General features: G+C 41.5%; 1 long non-coding RNA gene across 1 annotated transcript; it reads left to right on the top strand.

Annotated features, from left to right (window-relative positions):
• Positions 1-638: 638 nt before the first annotated feature.
• On the top strand, positions 639-16,886 carry LOC143393108 (uncharacterized). Its single transcript, XR_013090460.2, has 3 exons — positions 639-698; positions 13,638-13,766; positions 16,828-16,886. It is a non-coding gene; the product is annotated as an uncharacterized LOC143393108 (long non-coding RNA).
• The last annotated feature ends 254 nt before the right edge of the window (positions 16,887-17,140 follow it).

Genomic DNA, 17,140 nt, shown 5'->3' with positions numbered 1-17,140 from the left:
TTTTAGTTTTTGGTGGACACAACATCTTTATTTTTATTTTTATGTGCTGCTGAGAATTGAACTCAGTGCCCCATGCATGGGAGGCCAGCGCGCTACTGCTTGAGCCACATCCCCAGCCCCAAGAATGTTTTAAAACTATTCCTCTTTCCTGATGATCAGAAAAAAAATTTGCTTTTACTGTCCGCATTTTTAACCATCATAAGCCTACTAATAGATTGCATTGGAAAGTTCTCCCACAAGAAATGCTAAATAGCCCAACTTTATGTCACTACATTGTTAATAAAGCCTTGCTCTTTTTTGGTCAGAAATTTTCTCATTTACTTCTTTATCATTGCATGAATGATATATGGCTTATAGGATGAAACATCACAGATGAATTCTACAGACATTACAGGAAGTGCTATTACAATCAGGATTCCATGTTGTTACAGAAAAAAATTCAACCTTAACTCTCTATCAGGTACTTGGAACATACATTACTTCAAAAATATTCAATTCCTCACATCCCAAATTTGACCCTTTCTTCTATTTTTTTTTTTTTTGGTTCATTTACAGCAATTTCTAGTACATTTAAATTGAGCATGTTCTTATATCCCGTTAACTACTGATATGCTCTTATTTTTTTCCAGTTGTTAAAGAAATTACACTGCCTTCTTCAAGCTCTACAAAAAATTAATAAAAAATCGTTGTCAGTAATGGTGAGTTGACTTCCTTTATGTATTGTGCCATTATCATTGGTAATTTTTGTTTGAAGATTTTATGCCTTTATATCAGTAATTGCTATTTATAATCAAAGATTGTGTATATCAGAATGGTTACACTCTCCTCATTTTTCAGGCTGGAATGTTCTGCCTTTTGCTGATACATATGCATAATTATGCTGATGGTTGCACTAAAATTTTATCTTTAACAGGCATGGACATTCATGTTTTATATCTCACTTATGGAAAAATTCTACATCTCCAATACTTATAATTCTTCTCCTACTATCAAGTTGTATTAACAGATTTTTTTTTCTTTTCACATGTCTCATGATGGGTGAGTCTCTATTATGTCATGTTACACATTCCCCTTCTTTATTCTTCTCTATGCTTCCTCTTGTAGCTGGGTTGATGTTGTATACAGATGGAGGTAAGCAACAAGGGCTAGTATGTGTTTTTATTAATGATAAATTCCTGAACTTCTGATGGAAAGTAACACACAAGATGTAGTTGTGAGATCCCTTTATCCTTTATTTTCAGATTCTTTAGAATCTCATGGATATTTTCATCAAAACCTTCACTCACTAATGAAGATGTCCATTTTTTTCCCAGAAGGCTTGTGACATTGTCAATAACTGTTCTCACTCAGATGATCAGGGTCTATCCCAGAGTCTTATTGACACTCAGAAGAGGGGATCTGGCCTTTCCCAGTGTCAGTGGGCTTTAAAGCCTCACCTAGTCTCAGACGGTTTCAAGAACTTCTCTGGATTTTCAATCTTGTTTAGAAAGGGCCACATGATCTTCCTGGTGCTTGGAATATTGCTCAGTGTTTAGAAGAGGTCTAACCCCTATAAAAGAATCTCAGCTTCATTAATTTTATTCATTATTGTCTCAGTTGTGTTCAAAATAATCTTCAGATTCATAGGAAGACAAAGGGGCTTCCCTTATTTTGGCAGATGTGTGCACAACCTTTGCAAGAATCTTAGTGGTCTCATTGCCTTTCCAGGCTCTCAGTACAGATCAGCACCACTCACAGATTCACAATGTAATCCAAACCTTCCCAAGAGTTCATCGGTCTTCTTGCTCTTTGCAGGGGAACACTGAGTTTCAGAACCAACCCCAGAGTATTCTTTTACTTCCGGGTCTAGTACATGTTGTCCCTGAGGCTTAGTGCCATTCTCAGTGTCTCAGTGATGCTCAATGTTTTTTCCAATTTCAGAGCAGGGCGCTGAATCTTCTGAAACAAAACACGGGGTTCAGGGTTGACCAGGGTTTCTCAATGAATCCCAGGGCCTTCCACAGGTTGTTTTTGGAGCTAAGTGCCATTCTCAGCATCACAGTGGTGCTTGGCATCTTTCTCAGTGTACGATTGTGTGTCAGGGCTTTCCCCAAGATTTGTAGTGGGTCCTTCAACCTACAGTACTATTTCAGTGGATATAAAACTCTGCACAATATCTAGTGCTGCTCAGATACTCCCACAGTATTCTGGGAAATTAATGACTTTCTTAATGTCTGATTGGGAAATAGAACCATGTCCAGTGAGTCACTGTAACAGAGAGATAGCCCCATTACCACAGTGGTGATCAGGGCCTTTCCCAGTGTGTCAGCGGCACTCAGGGTACCCCATGATCACACGTGTTAGCTCAGGGCTTTCTCCAGGGTCTCAGTCTTCCTCAGTACTTTCCCCAATGACTTACAGGTGTTCTGGAAATTCTCTTGGCTCTTTTTTGAGATGCCAGGTGAGATTGGGTCTCAGAGTTTTCCCCCAGAACTTCTCTGAGGCAAAAGGCCTTCAATACATAGTTTTACACCTTGTTTCTGGGCCTCCACCAGGGTCAAGGTTGGGTTGTGGATCTTTCCTAAGGTCTCCTCATGTCAGTGTTTTTGCAGCTCAACAATGAAGCTCATGGCTTCCCCATGCTATAATAGATCTCAATGCACTCCCTAGTTCATCTATAGTTGTCAGGAAAATCTCCAAAATTTCACTGTGACTTAGAGCTGTCCAAGAAATTTCAGGGTATTCAGATGCTTTCCTTGTGTTTGGGTGATTCAAAGGCTTTCAAAAGTTTTTCTCTTGGCATTTAGAACATTTATAATATTTATAATATTTTAATTGAGCTTTCCCATTGTTTCACTGGATTTCAGGGTTTTTGCAGGTCAATAAGGAAGTTCACAGACTCTGGTAATGATTCAGGGGATTGTGGGTTCTTGCCCAGGGTTTCGGTGGATGTCATAATCTTCTACAGTCTCACAGTTTAGCTCAGGGTGTTTTTCCAGAATCTTAATGTTCTCTTTTCCTCCCTCATGCATTCAGTTCAGCTCATGGACATTTGTAGCAACTCAGTGTGGTTCAGGGTGTTACCCAGTTTGCAAAGAGGAAAAGGCCTCACTTAGGGCCTCAGTGGAACTCATGGCCATTACCAGACTCTGAGTATTACTCAGGGCCTTTTACAAAGTCTAAATCATGTTCTATGCTATTCCCACAATCTCACCAGGACTTAAATAATTCCCCCAAATTACATTGAATTCAGAGATTTTGCCAGGGTCTCACTCATCTCAGCACCTTTCCCAGGTTGTGTGTTTATTGCCATTCCCTGGTTTGCAGTGTCCCAGGGCCAGCCCAGAGTCCACTGAGTTGTAGGATATACCCCAGAGTCTCAGTGGTGCCCAGGGTCTTCTGCAGGGTCTTAGTAGTGACATTACCTTTCCAGGCACTCAGTGAAGCTATAGTCTTCCAGGTAATACCAATGGTCAGGCCTACCCCAGAGTCTTAGTGACACTCCATGTATCAGAGGGGCTCAGAGTCTCTCCCTGTCTCATAGGCTGTCAAGGTACACTGAGTTTCTTCCTGTAGGCTCAGGGCATTCTCCACGGTCTCAGTCTGGCTCAGTGCATTTATCAATGAGTTACAGGACTCAGGGAGTTTCTAAGGTATTTTTTGAGGTCTCAGGTATAATTGGGTTATAGATATTTTCCCCCACAGTTTCTGTGAGGCTAAAGGCCTTAAATAAACAGATTTACCATTCTGTTCAGGGCTTCCAGCAGGGTAGAAGTGGGGTTGTGACTCTTCTTCAGGGTCTCTTTTTGTGTCATTGCTTTTCCAGGACAACAATGAAGCTCATGGCTTTCCCCTGTTCTTTAGTGAGCTTCCATGCCTTCCAGATGTATCTGTAGTTCACTTGACAATCCCCGGTATCTCAGGTTGAGATATCTCGAGGCTGTTCCTAGCATTTCAATGGTGTTCAGATGCTTTACATAAATTTGTTTGATACAATGGTCTTCAAAATTGTCTTTTGGAATTCGGTGGTTTCTAAATTGTGTTCAAGACTTTTCCTGGTGTATCACTGGAATTCAGGGCTTCTGCAGGTCATTAAAGAGGCTCATGGACTCTGTTACTGATTCATTGGATTGTGAGTCCTTGCCCAGGGTCTCTGTGGGTTGCATGGTCCTCCATTTTCACAGTAGTACTCAGGTGTCCCCAGAGTCTTAGTGTTCTCTTTTTCTTCCTCGTGAATTTGTTTAAGCTCTTGGACATTCCAAACATCCCAGTGTGGTTCAGGATGACCCCCAGGTTGGCAACAAGCCAAAGGCCTTGCTCAATGTCTCTGTGGAACTCATAACCATTATGAGGCTCTCAGTTCTCAGGGACGTTTTCAGTGTCTCAGTCAACTTTATTGCTATTCCCAGTGTCTCATCTGGGTCATAGCTTTTCCAGCACAAAAATGAAGCTCCTGTCTTTTCCATGTTCTCTAGTGGGCCTCAATGCCTTCCACAGTTCACCTGTGGTTCTCAGGACAATCCCTAGGATGTCAGTGTGACTCAGGGCTGTCACTGCATTATAGGCATGTCCAGATGCTTTCCAGGAGTTTGTGTGATTCAAGGTCTTCAAAAGTGTCTTTGCACTCAGGGCCTTCACTGGTTTTGAAGTCATGTTGAGGGATTTTCCCAGTGTATCATTTGAATTCAGGACTTTTGCAGGACACTCAGGAGCCTCATGGATGATGGTACTGTTCAGTGGATTGCAGGTCCTTACTCTGAGTCTCAGTGTTTTTCATGATCTCCTCCTGTGTCTTCCTCCAGTTCTGCTCAGTGTTCCCTCAGAATGTTAGTGTTCTCCTTCTTTTCCATAAATATTCTGTTCAGCTCTGTGATATTCCCAGCATCTCAGTTTGGTTCAGAATGTTCCTCAAATATTCAAAAACCAAAGACCTTACTCAGGGCCTCCGTGAAACTCATGACCATGACTAGGCTCTCAGTTTCTCACAGGGCATTTTACACTGTCTCAGTTATGTTTAGTACTATACCCAGAGTCTCACCATGGCCTACATAGTTGCCTAAAGACACAATGGTTTCAGAGTTTTTGCCTGGGATTCAATAAATCTCAGCACTTTCCCCAGATTCTCAGTGGAGTTCATTGCCATTCTGAAGATCAGAGTGGTACTCAGGGCCAGCCCACAATCTCACTGATTCTCAAGGCATTCTGTAGGGTCATAGTGGTGCCCAGGCCTTCTGCAGAGTCACTGTGGTGTCATTCCTTCCCAGGCACTCAGTGAAGCTTGTCTTCCTAGGTCACACTGATGATCATGGCCTACCCCAGAGTCTGGTGACACTTTGAGTATCAGATGTGGTCAGGGACTATTCCAGTGTCAGATGGTCTCAGGGCCTTCACTGAAGTCTCAGGATGGCTCAAAGTCTTTCCCATTATTTCAATCTTATATAAAAAGGTCCACATAATCTTCCTGGTGTTTAGAATATTACCCATTTTTAAAAGAGGCTGAAGGCTTCAAAAATAGTCTCAGATTCATTAAATTTATTCACTGTGATCTCATTGGTATTCAAAATATTCACCAGATTCTTAGGAAGGTGAATGGAGCTTCCTTAGGTAGACATAGTTGTGCACAAGAGTCTTAGTGGTCTTACTATCTTCCCAGGCTCTCAGTGCAGATCAGCACCATTCACAATTTCCTCATATACTCAGGGCCTTTCCAGAGGGCTCAATGTCTCATTCCATTTTTGCAGGGGAACCTGAGTGTCAGAGCCAATCATAGAGACTCCTATTATATCAGGGTCTTTTATAGTTTGCATGACATCCAGTGCTATTCTCAAACTCTCAGTGATACTCAGTTCTTCTTCCAACCATGGAGTAAAGCTCTAAACATCCCCCACTTCCTCCAAAAAAACAGTGTTCAGGGCCTCTCAGGGTTTCTTATTGAATGCAAGAGACTTGCCCCGAGTCTCTGTGGAGCAAAGTGCCATTCCCAGCATCACAGTTGCTCAGCACCTTCTTAGCAGTTTGATTGTGTTTCAGGGCCCTTTAAAATATTGTAGTGAGATCCAGGGCCTACCCTAGTATTTCAGTGGATTTAAGAACTCTGCACAATATCTAATAGTGCTCAGCTTCTTCCCTAGTATTCTGGAAAAATAATGGCCTTCCCTAGTGTCACTCTGCCAAATGGAGCCTTACTCAGTGTGAACTTGTAACAGAGATGTTCCCACGGTCATAGTGGTGCTCAGACTTTTCCCACTGTGTCAGTGGCACTCAGGGCTACCCAATGTCCCTGAGTGTAAGCTCGGGGCATTCTGCAGTGTCTCAGACTAGTTCACTGCTTTCCCAATGACTACAGGGGCTCAGGGAATTCTCTGGAATTTTTTTTGAGAACTCAGGAATGATTGGTTCCTAGTTTTTTCTTCACAAGTTCTGTGAGAGTAGTGTCTTAATAAACACTTTTACAGTGGACTTCAGGGCCTGCATCAGGGTCTCAGCAAGATTGTGGATCTTTTTCAGGTGTCCTTGTGTCTCACTGCTTTTCCAGCTCAACAACAAAGCTCCTGTCTTTCCCACACTCTGTAGAGGGCCTCAGCCTTACACAGTGTACCTGTAGTTCTCAGGCCAATACCCAGATTTCAGTGTAATCTGGGCAATCCATAAAATTTCAGGCATGGTCAGATGCTTTCCATGAATCTGTGTGACTCAAAGTCCTTCAAAAGTGTCTCATGGCATTAAGAGCCTTTACTCAGTTCTAACTGGTATTCCAATTGTCTTTTCCCAGTGTGTCACTGGAATTCAGTGCATTTGCAGGTCATCAAGGAGTCTCATTGAGTCTGGCAGTGATTCAGTGGATTGTAAGTTTTTGCTCAGGATCTCAGTGTGTTTCATGGTCTCCTCCAGTGTCAGAGTCACGATTAGCACATTCCTCCAGAGTCTTAGTGTTCTCTTTCTTTTTCTCATGCATCCAGTTGAGCTCTGGGACATTCTCCACATATTAATGTGATTCAAAAGTTAGTCAAAGTAACAAAGGCCTTGCAAGTTCCTGGGGAACTCATGGCCATTACTAGGATCTCAGATTTTCTCCAGTGCCTTACAGTGTCTCAGTCATGTTCAGTGGTATTCCAAAAGTGTCACCATGGCTTCTATTGTTCCCTAAAGACACACTATTCTAGAGTTTCTGCCAAGGTGTCAGAAAAGTCTCAGCAACTTTTCCAATTTGTCAGTAAAGTTCATTGTCATTCTCAGGGTCACAGTGTTGCTCAGGGTCAGCCTTGAGTCTTACTGAGACTCTGGGCATTCCCCAGGATCACAGTGGTGCCCAGGGCCTTATTCAGTCTCAGTGCTGCCATGTTTTTCTCAGGCTCAGTGACACTATACTATTCCCAGGTTACACTGATGATCAAGGCCTACCCCAGTGTCTCAGTAACAGTCATGGTGTAGAGGAGTTGAGTGTCTTTTCTGTGTCAGTGTTCCTCAGGGCCTACCCTAGAGTCTCAGGAAGGCTTAACACCTTGCCCAGAATTTCAATCTTGTTTGGAAAGCTCTACATTGTCTTCATTGTGCTTGGAATATTGCCTAGTTTTAGAAGATAGATGCTCAAGGCTTCAACAAGAATCTCAGATTTGTTAATTGTATTTACTGTTGTCTCAGTGGTGTTCAAAATATTCATCAGATTTTTAAGAAGGCAAAGGGCCCTCCTTACATTGGCAGGTGTCTGCACAACTTTCCCAAGACTTAGTGTTCTCATTGCCTTCCCAGCTCTCAGTGCAGATCAGCATCTTCCACAATTTCACCATTTTCTCAGGGCTTTCCCTGGGGCCTCAATTGGTAACATTTCCTTTTGTAGGGGAACACTGAGTTTCAGAGCTAACCTCAGAGTCTCCTGTTATTTCAGAGTCTTTTCTAGGTTGCTTAAGAATCCCAGTGCTATTCTCAGAGTCTCAGTGATGCTCATGCTTAGTCAAGCTTCATTGTGATGCTCTAAATCTTCCAAATAAAAATACAGTTTTCATGGCTGTTCAGTTCTCAGGAAAATTTTTAGGATTTCAGCATGACTTACAACTGTCCATAGAATTTCAGGGGTGTTCCATGAGTTTGTGTGATTCAAAGGCCTTAAAAAAGTCTCTTGGCATTCAGAGATTTTGTCAGTGTCTCAGCAAATCTCAGCACTTTCCCCAGGTTCTCAGTGGAGTTCATTGCCATTCTCTGGGTCACAGTGTTGCTCAGGTCCTGCCCAGAGTCTTTATCCAGGGCATTCCCCAGGATTATAGTGATCTCCAGGGCCATTTGCAGAGTATTTGTGGTGTCATTGCCTTCCTGGGCACTCAGTGATGGTATAGTCTTCTCAGGAAACACTGATGATCATGGCCTGTGCCAAATTCTCAGTGACAGGCAGGGTATCCACAGAACTTATCATCTTTCCCAGGGTCAGTGGGCCTCAGGTCCTACCCTAGAGTCTGAGGAGGGCTCAGGCCTTCCCACAAATAACAATATTGTTTAGAAAGGCCTACATGTTATTCATGGTGTATGTAATATTGTCCAGTGTTTAGAAGAGGCTGAAAGCTTCAACAAGAGTCTCAGATTTGTTAATTTTCTTTTTTTGCTAGTTTTATTTGTGTTTAAAATGATCTTCAGAATTTTTGGAAGGCCAAGGTCCTTTCATAAATATTACAGATGTGTGCACAACCTTCCCAAGAGTGTTAGCAGTCTCATTCTCTTCCCGACTTTCAGTGCAGATCTGCATTATTCACAATTTCATCATGTGCTTAGGGCCTTCCCAAGTTTCTCAACAGGTCTTATTGCCATTTTCAGTGGAACACTGAATTTCAGAATCAAGCTCAGTATCCAATTATTTATGTCTTTTACAGGTTATTCTTGAGACTTAGTGTGATTCTCAGTGTCTTCATTATACTCAGTGCTTCTTTTAGCCTTGGAGTGAAGCTCTAAATCTTCTCAAAGAAAATACTTTTTACAGCCATGCTGGTTTTCTCAATGCTTCTTAGGAACTTGAGCAAGGTCTCTGTGAACCTAAGTGCTATTCTCAGCATCATAGTTGTGCTGTGCATCCTCCACAGTGTTCAATTTTTTGTTAGGATTTTCCAAGAACAGTAGTGTGGCATACGCCTACAGTACTATCTCAGTGTATTTATGTACTCAGTGCAATATCTATCGGTTCTCAGATTCTTCCACCATTTTTTGGGAATAATGGCCTTCCTTGGTGTCTTATTAGGGAATAGAGCTTGCCAGTGTGTCATTATAACAGAGAGATATTCTCATTGTCATGGTCATTCCTATTTCTCAGGGACTTCCTTGCTGTGTCAGTGGCACTCAGGGCTGGTCCATGTTTCTTAGGGTAAGCTCAGGGCTTTCTGCAGGGTCTCAGTCTGGCTCAGTGCTTTCTCCAATGACTTCCTCAGGCTCAGGGGACACTCTTGGTCTTCTCTGAGATCTCAGGTATAATTGGATCTCAGATTAAACCTCTTCAATAAATAGCATTACGGTGGTGTTCGGGGCCTCCACCAGGGTCATTGGCATTGGGGACTTCCTCATAGTCTCCCTGTTTGTCAGTGTTTCCCAGCTCAACAACAAAGCTAATTGCCCTCTCATGTTCTCTATTGGGCCTCAGTGACTTCCACAGGGTGTCTGCAGTTCTCAGGACAATCTCCAGGGTTTCATTGTAACTAAGATGTTACATAGCATTTCAGTAGTGTTCCAATGCTTTTCATGAGTTTGCATGATTCAAAGGCCTACACAAGTGTCTCTTGATATTCAGGGCCTTCACTAGTGTTCAAGCCTTTTGCAAATGTTATCACTGGAATTCAGGGCTTTGCAAGTCACAAAAGTTGCTCATGTGCTCTAGTACTGATTCAGTGGATTGTGAGTCCTTGCCCAGGGTCTCAGTGCATTTCATGGTCTCCTCCAGTCACACTCGGGCTCAGACTGTTCCCCAGAGTCTTAGTGTTTTTCTTCCTTTCATCATGCATTCAGTTATGCCCTTAGACATTCCCAGCTTACTAGTGTGGTTCAGGTTGTTCCTCGGGTTTTCAAAAAGCCAAAGACTTTTCCCAGGGCCTCTGTGGAACTCATAGTCATGATCAGTCTCTCCATTTTCCTCGGGGCCTCTTTCAGTGTCTCGGTCAAGTTCAGTGCTATTTCCAAAGGGTCAGCTTGGACTCGATTATTCCCCAAGGACACAGTAGATTCAGGGTTTCTGCCATGGTCTCAGAAATATCTTAGCACCTTCCCCATATTGTCATTGGAGTTCATTGTCATACCCAGGATCACAGTGTTGCTCAGGGCCAACCTAGTTTCTTACTGTTAGAACAAAGAGACTATGCTGGAGGCAAACTTCCCAGATCATTTTTGCCCTCATTCAGGAACAGGACTTCACCAATGAAAATGCACCCACTTTACTGGTGGAACATGATCTACAAAGGAGGGAAATGGGCTTATATAGGTCATGGGTGATTTAGTGAGCATGTCAGTGTGGCACTCAGGGATTTGAATCCTTGTGCTGAAGTGTTGGTGGCCAGTACTGGGAGAGGAGTTGTATTAAACAAAATCAATGTTTCCCAGAGACTATCACTTCTAGGTTTGCTGCAACTCTTTCTCCTTTCTTGTGGTCAGTGTCTGGGAAGGATTTATCATGGGAGAGAGGAAAGTCATCAGTGTAGGGCTTTCTTTGTTATTTCTTTTCCAAGGTCTCAGTATTTGTGGGTATTTCTTTTTCTATATTTAATAGTTACTTAGTCTCAGAAAATTCCCCAGGGTCACAGTGGTGCCAGGGCCTTCTCTTGTATCTTAGGAGGTTCACAACCTTCCTGCCACTCACAAAAATTATATTATTACCAGGTTCTACCAGGTTCTTAGTGATTCTGAAGGCCTTCTTCGGGGCATTAGAGGGTTTCATGTTTTTTTCCCAGTGTCAGTAGGGCTCAGTCCTACCTTAGAGTCTCAGGGGGGCTAGAGGCTTTCCCCAGAATTTCAATCTTATTTAGAAAGTATGACCTGGTGTTTGTGGTGATCAAAATATTTCCCAGTGCTTAAATGAGGCTAAATCCTCAGTAAGAGTCTCTAAGTGTTTAAGCTCATTCACAGTTGTCTCAATGATATTCAAAATCTTCTTCAGAGTATTTAGAAATCCAAGGGCCTTCCTTAGGTTCACAAACATATGCACAATATTCTCAAGAGTCTTAGTGGTCTCATTTTATTTTCTTTTTCTTTCTTTTTTTTTTTTTAAACTGGGATCTCTGTGCATCTCAGCTCTGTTCCCAATGTCACCATGTACTTGGGGTTTCCTGAGGCTCTAAACAGGTCACATTACCTTGTTTAAAAGCTCACTGAGTTTCCTATCCATTCAGAGTCTTTTTGTCTTTCAGGTTCTTTTCCAGCTTCTCCATGAGGCTTGTCTTATTCTTAGAGTCTCAGTGATGCTCACCACTTCTCCTCGACTTGGAGGTAGGTTCTAAGTTGCTCCCAACAAAATTGTGATTTTAGTGTTTTTCAGGGTTTTTTTTTTTTTTTCTGAATCCCAGGCCTTGCCCAGGATCTGTGTGGAGCTCAGTGCCATTTTCTACATCACAGTGCTCCTCAGCATCTTCTCCAGAGTGTGATTTTGTGTCAGGGTCTTCCCAAGAGGCTTGAATAGGTCTAGGGCTTAGCCTATTATTTTAGTAGGATTAAGAACTCTGCAAAATACCCTGTGGTGCTTAGAGTCTCTCACAGTATTCTGTATAAATAATGGCCTTCTCTAGTGTCTCAAAGGGGAATAGTACCTTGCTCAGTGTGTCACTGAAACTCAGGGATATAGTGGAGCTCTGGGTTTTTCCTTCTGTGTCAGCAGCACTCAGGGCCACCCAAGTTTCTGAGTGTAAACTTAGGGCTTACTCCAAAATCTCAGTCTGATTCAGTGCTTTCCAAATTGGCTTATACTGGCTCAGGGCATCCTCTAGCATCTTTTGGGGGCCTTAGGTATTATTGTGTTTCAGATTCCCCCAGAGAGCTTCTGCTGGGCTAAAGGTCTTCGTTATCTCCTCATGGGTTTTAGGGCCTCCACCAGTGTCTACATTAAACTGTAGATTTTTCCCAGTTTATTTTGTGTTCCAGTGCTTTCCAAGTCAATAAATTGTTTCATGGCTTTTCCATATTTTCTTTGTGGGCCTCAGTACTTTCCCCAAGATATCAGTAGGTCTCAGGACCTTTCCCAGGATTTCACTGAGGCTCAGGGTAGTCCACCATAATTCAAGTGTGTTCAGATCATTTTCATGAGTTTGTACAATCTGAAGGTCTTCAAAGGTGTCTCTTGGGTTTCAGGCCTTCCAAGGTTTCTAAGTTGTGTTCTGTTCTTTTTTCAGTGTACCATTGGGTTTCAGGGATTCTCCAGGTCCCTAATGAGGCTCAGTCTCTTGAACTGATTTCATGGATTGTAGGGCCTTGCCAAAAGTCTCAATGAGTCTCAATTAAACAATCATGATAAGAGTTTTTCCCATGAGTTTAGTGTTATCCTTTCTTCCTTAGCATGTTCTTGAACATCTCTAGCATCTCAGTGTGGTTCACAATATTCCCCAGGTTTTTAAGAAGTTGCTGGTTTTCCCCAGGGCCTCAGTGGGAAGTCACTCTGAATGAACACACCTTCCATTCCTCAGGCAGGGACTCTGACCAGTTACTACATTTCATAGTGACTTGGGTGTTGTCCCTCCTCAGATAGCAAGGCAGAGCTCCAGGTGTAGTGGTACCCGCTGGGGTTGAGGTACACTCACCTGCTCCCTTGCAGTCCTACTCCTTCTCCCCTTTTTTGGACAGAGCTTCCTAAGAAAAGCATCCCCCAAAATAAAAGTCCACTTCCAAACCTGCTTCCCTCTCTCTCTTCAGACTCTTGTAATTTTCTCTTGCTCTCCCTTTTGGGGAGCTTGAGGTTGAGAGCTGGAGAAAGCCATACTTAAGCTTATATAAAGGTAATTTGTGTCTGCATTTTATTTTGCATCACTGCAATTCACACAAGTGACCTTAGTTCAGCCTCCCACTCTGGATGGGAGTGGAAATGGCCATTACCAAACTTTCACTTTTTCACGGGCCTTTGCAGTGTCTCAGTCATGTCCAGTGCTCTTGCCAGAGTCTCAATGGGTCTAGATAATTCCCCAAGGACACACTGGATTCAGGATTATGCCAGGGTCTCAGTAAATATCAGCACTTTTCCCAGGTTCTCAGTTGAGTTTAGTTTCATTCCCAGGGTCACAGTATTTCTTGGGGCCTCCCCAGTATTTAGCTGAGTTTCAGGCCTAGGCACTAGGGACCTAGTGCCTCTAAAGATTCTTGCTGAGTCTCATGTAAGAGTTCTGACTGTGGAAATGTAAAGGCAGAAAATTTGTCTGGTGAGCAAACTCCCAGGGAATACTAGGTGTCTTATTTGTCACTACTGGAATTCTGCAGTTTCTCCCAGAAACTATTAAGATAACTAATGCATGCTTCTCAGGAACTTTTATCTGATTATTAACAAGAACATCTTACATTATAACCCAGTGTATCCAACTTAGTGATATAAGGAACAATAATGTACCAATGGTGCCAGTGAGCTACTGTAACCTAATGGTATAAATAAAGACAGCTGCTTAGACAAGCAGCCATTTCATGTCTGCATCTTGCTTTCATTTTTATTTGTTTTCTTACAGCTGGTACCCATGTGGTGTCTGAACATCTGAAACAGGGACCCTTCTGGATGTGTTAATGGGGAAAGGAGTAGCTTATCACCTGGAGCAGGCTGATGCATGTCTTTCATCAGCTGGTACTGATCCCCATTGGTAAGCTATGGGAAATTACCTATCTGACCCTCAATGATGTCATTGGGCTGAGCTCTCCTATTTATTTTACAAGGCTGGACATGCCATATGTAATGCTGACCTCACTGCTTTGCTGGCAGAAGTAAGTTCTTGTTGCTCTTGGTACTCAGAAAGTGGTTATTTAAGTGGAGAAGATTGGGAAGATGTAGGTAAGAAGCTCATGAGAAGGTGTGAGCTCCCATTACATGCTTGTCATCTTTGTCCAATGCTATTTGTCTCCCAGCAAACACCTCCTCCTCTGTCTGCTACCACCCAGCTGCCACTTGTGATCCAGAAATTCTTTATGGAGGTGTTCCTTCTGCCTTCACTGCCTCCTTTTTCTCCTCTGCTGCCACCACCACCACTGGTTAGATCTCATTTGGCTGAATGTTTACCCCAAGTGGAGCAGGAGGGAGAAACTCACACCTTAGCTGTTTGTGCTATTAGGCTAAATCCTGATGGACAGGCAGAGGATAAGCAATTATCTTTTGATGCAAAAATGCATTTAACTGTCATTTATATCTAATTAAAACAAATAAAAAATTAAAAGTGAAAAAGAGCTGCTGGGGGAATGAGATGGACATCATTACCCTAGTTACATGTCTGACTGCACATACAGTGCAATGCTACATCATGTACAACCAGAGAAATGTCAAGTTGTGCCACAATTGTGTACAGTGAATCAAAATGCATTCTGCTGTCATATATATTTAATTAAAATAAATACATAAATAAAAAATAAATAAATAAGAATTTCAACCAACTCTTTTGGAAAGTGGCAAAAAGGAGGGAAAGCATATATCCAGCCTTCTCAAGATCCCATGACACAAATGTTCCCAATCCAGACATAGCTGTCTCTTAGGTTCAAATAGAGTATTGTTCCAGAAATCCTTTCATGCCCCTAGTGGGAGCACTGGCATAGATTTAATTACTACTGAAAAAGCCCAGTGTGGCTTCCTGGGGAGGTGTATAAAATTTCCACTCAAATTCTGGAGACTTGACCCAAAAAAAATGCTTTTGTATTTTCTTTTTCTCATTCTCATAATGTTAAAGAAGAAAAATTTGTTATCCCAGAGGTAATTGATTCTGTTTACACTGTATAATATATGGCCTAATGTGGTCCGATATTCTCTGAAGCCTCCCCAAAGGATCCTCCATTGCTCAATTAATTGTGATTCCCTATGTTACAGCTCAACAGCCTTTAAACAAAAGAGGAAGTGAAAGGTTTGAATCTACTATCATGGGAACATGTTTACTGGTCACTGAAAGTAGACCTAAATTGACCCTTTACTTAAATGAGCAACCAATTATGGGATTATTGGACACAGGTGCTAATATCATATCCCTTTTGGTATGGCCTCATACATGGCCCCTTCAAAGGGCAACTCTGGTTTGGGACATAGAAGGCAATAATGAACCGGTGTCCTACACTCCCTATGGTCACAATGCTCTGCTTTTCCAATCCAACACAAATCATCATTCATGTGCAGCCATATGTGATGGCAATACCTTTTCCTATATGGGGGCAGAGACATTCTACATAAACTCCATATGTGTGCAGAATTACGTTTTCCATAGGGTTCTCTGCAGATCTGACTGTCTTGTCAGTACAGTGGAAATTCCCTACCCCTTTGTGGATTGAATAATGGCCATTGTCAAAGGGAAATGTGGCAGCTGCAGAGGCCCTTATTCAACAACAGCTACAATCAGGGTATATTGAACCTTCTCCTAGCACTTGGAGTATGCCCATTTTTGTTATAAAACCGAAATCAGAAAAATAGAGATTATTTCAAGATTTAAGAGAAATTAATAAATGTATAAACTCATAGGTCTGCTTCAATGCAGATCACCAAACACAAACTTAATTCCTCAAGATTTTTATTTATATGTCATTGACTTAAAAGAATGTTTCAAAAAGATTCCTCTCTTTTCTTGATGATCAGAAAGATCAAAAAATTTGCTTTTACTGTCCCCATTTTTAACCATAATAAGCCTACTAATAGATTCCATTGGAAAGTTCTCCTACAAGAAATGCTAAGTAGCCCAACATTATGTCAATATTTTGTTAATACAGCCTTGCTCTCTTGTGGTCAGAATTTTCTCAGTTATTTCTTTATCATTGTATGGATGGTATATTGCTTATTGGATGAAACATCACAAATGAAATTCTATAAACATTACAGGAAGTGTTATTACAATCAGGACTCCATGTTGTTATGGAAAAAGAATCAACATTAATGACCTATCACCTACTTGGGATATACATTATTTCAAAAATATTCAATTCCTCACATTCCAAATTTTAACCTTTCTTCTATTTTTTTTGGTTCATTTATAGCAATTTCTAGAACATTTACACTGGGCATGTTCTTATATTCCATTAAATATTGGTATGCCGTCTCATATTTTCTAGTTGTTAAAGAAACCACACTACACTGCCTTCTTTAAGCTCTACAAAAAATTAATAGAAAATTGTTGTCAGAATTGGGGGATCAACCTCCTGCATCTAATGTGCCATTATTATTGCTAATTTTTGTAGGAAAACTTTATGCCTTTATAGCACTAATTGCTATTTTATAATCAAAGATTGTATATATCAGAATGGTTACACTCTCCTCATTTTTCAGACTGCAATATTCTGCCTTTTGCTGATACATATGCATAATTAATTGCTGATGGTTGCGCTAAAATTTTATCTTCAACAGGCATGGACATTCTTTTTTACATCTCACTTATGAAAAAATTCTACATCTCCAATACTTAAAATTTTTCTCCTACTATAAAGTTAAATTAACAGATTTTTTAAGCACCAATTTCTTTTCACATGTCTCATGATGGGTGAATCTCTCTGTTATGTCATATTACACACTCCCTCTCTTTCTTAATCTCTACCCTTCCTCTTGTAGCTGGGTTGATGTTGTATACAGATGGAGGTAAGCAAAGCGGGTAGTATCCGTTTTTATTAATGATAAATTCCAGGACCTCTTATGGAAAGTAACAGAAGAGATGCAGCTGTGAGATCCCTCTATTCTTTATTTTTCAGATGCTGTAGAACCTCATGGATATTTTCATCAAAACCCTTGCTCACTAAAGATGTTTTCCCTGTTTTCCCAATAGGCTTGTGCCATTGTCAGTAACTTTTCTCACTTTATGCCCTTCTGGGATTACAGATTCCCATGTGGGAATCTGTAAATTCATGGGGCCTATAGTCTAATGCACTTTGGGAAATGGATAATGTCCAAAGGAAATGGACATTATCCTTTCCATCTCCCTTTTATCCTTTTTCCTTTCTCCATGTTTCCATTAATACTCATTCTGGGTTCATTTGGGCTAGTGCCTATAGGTCTGAAAAGGTA

This window comes from Callospermophilus lateralis, chromosome 2, assembly GCF_048772815.1.
Source record: "Callospermophilus lateralis isolate mCalLat2 chromosome 2, mCalLat2.hap1, whole genome shotgun sequence".
Classification (NCBI taxonomy): Eukaryota; Metazoa; Chordata; class Mammalia; order Rodentia; family Sciuridae; genus Callospermophilus; species Callospermophilus lateralis.
The sequence above is the reverse complement of the archived record's forward strand: the minus strand, read 5'-3'. Positions and strand labels throughout refer to the sequence as shown.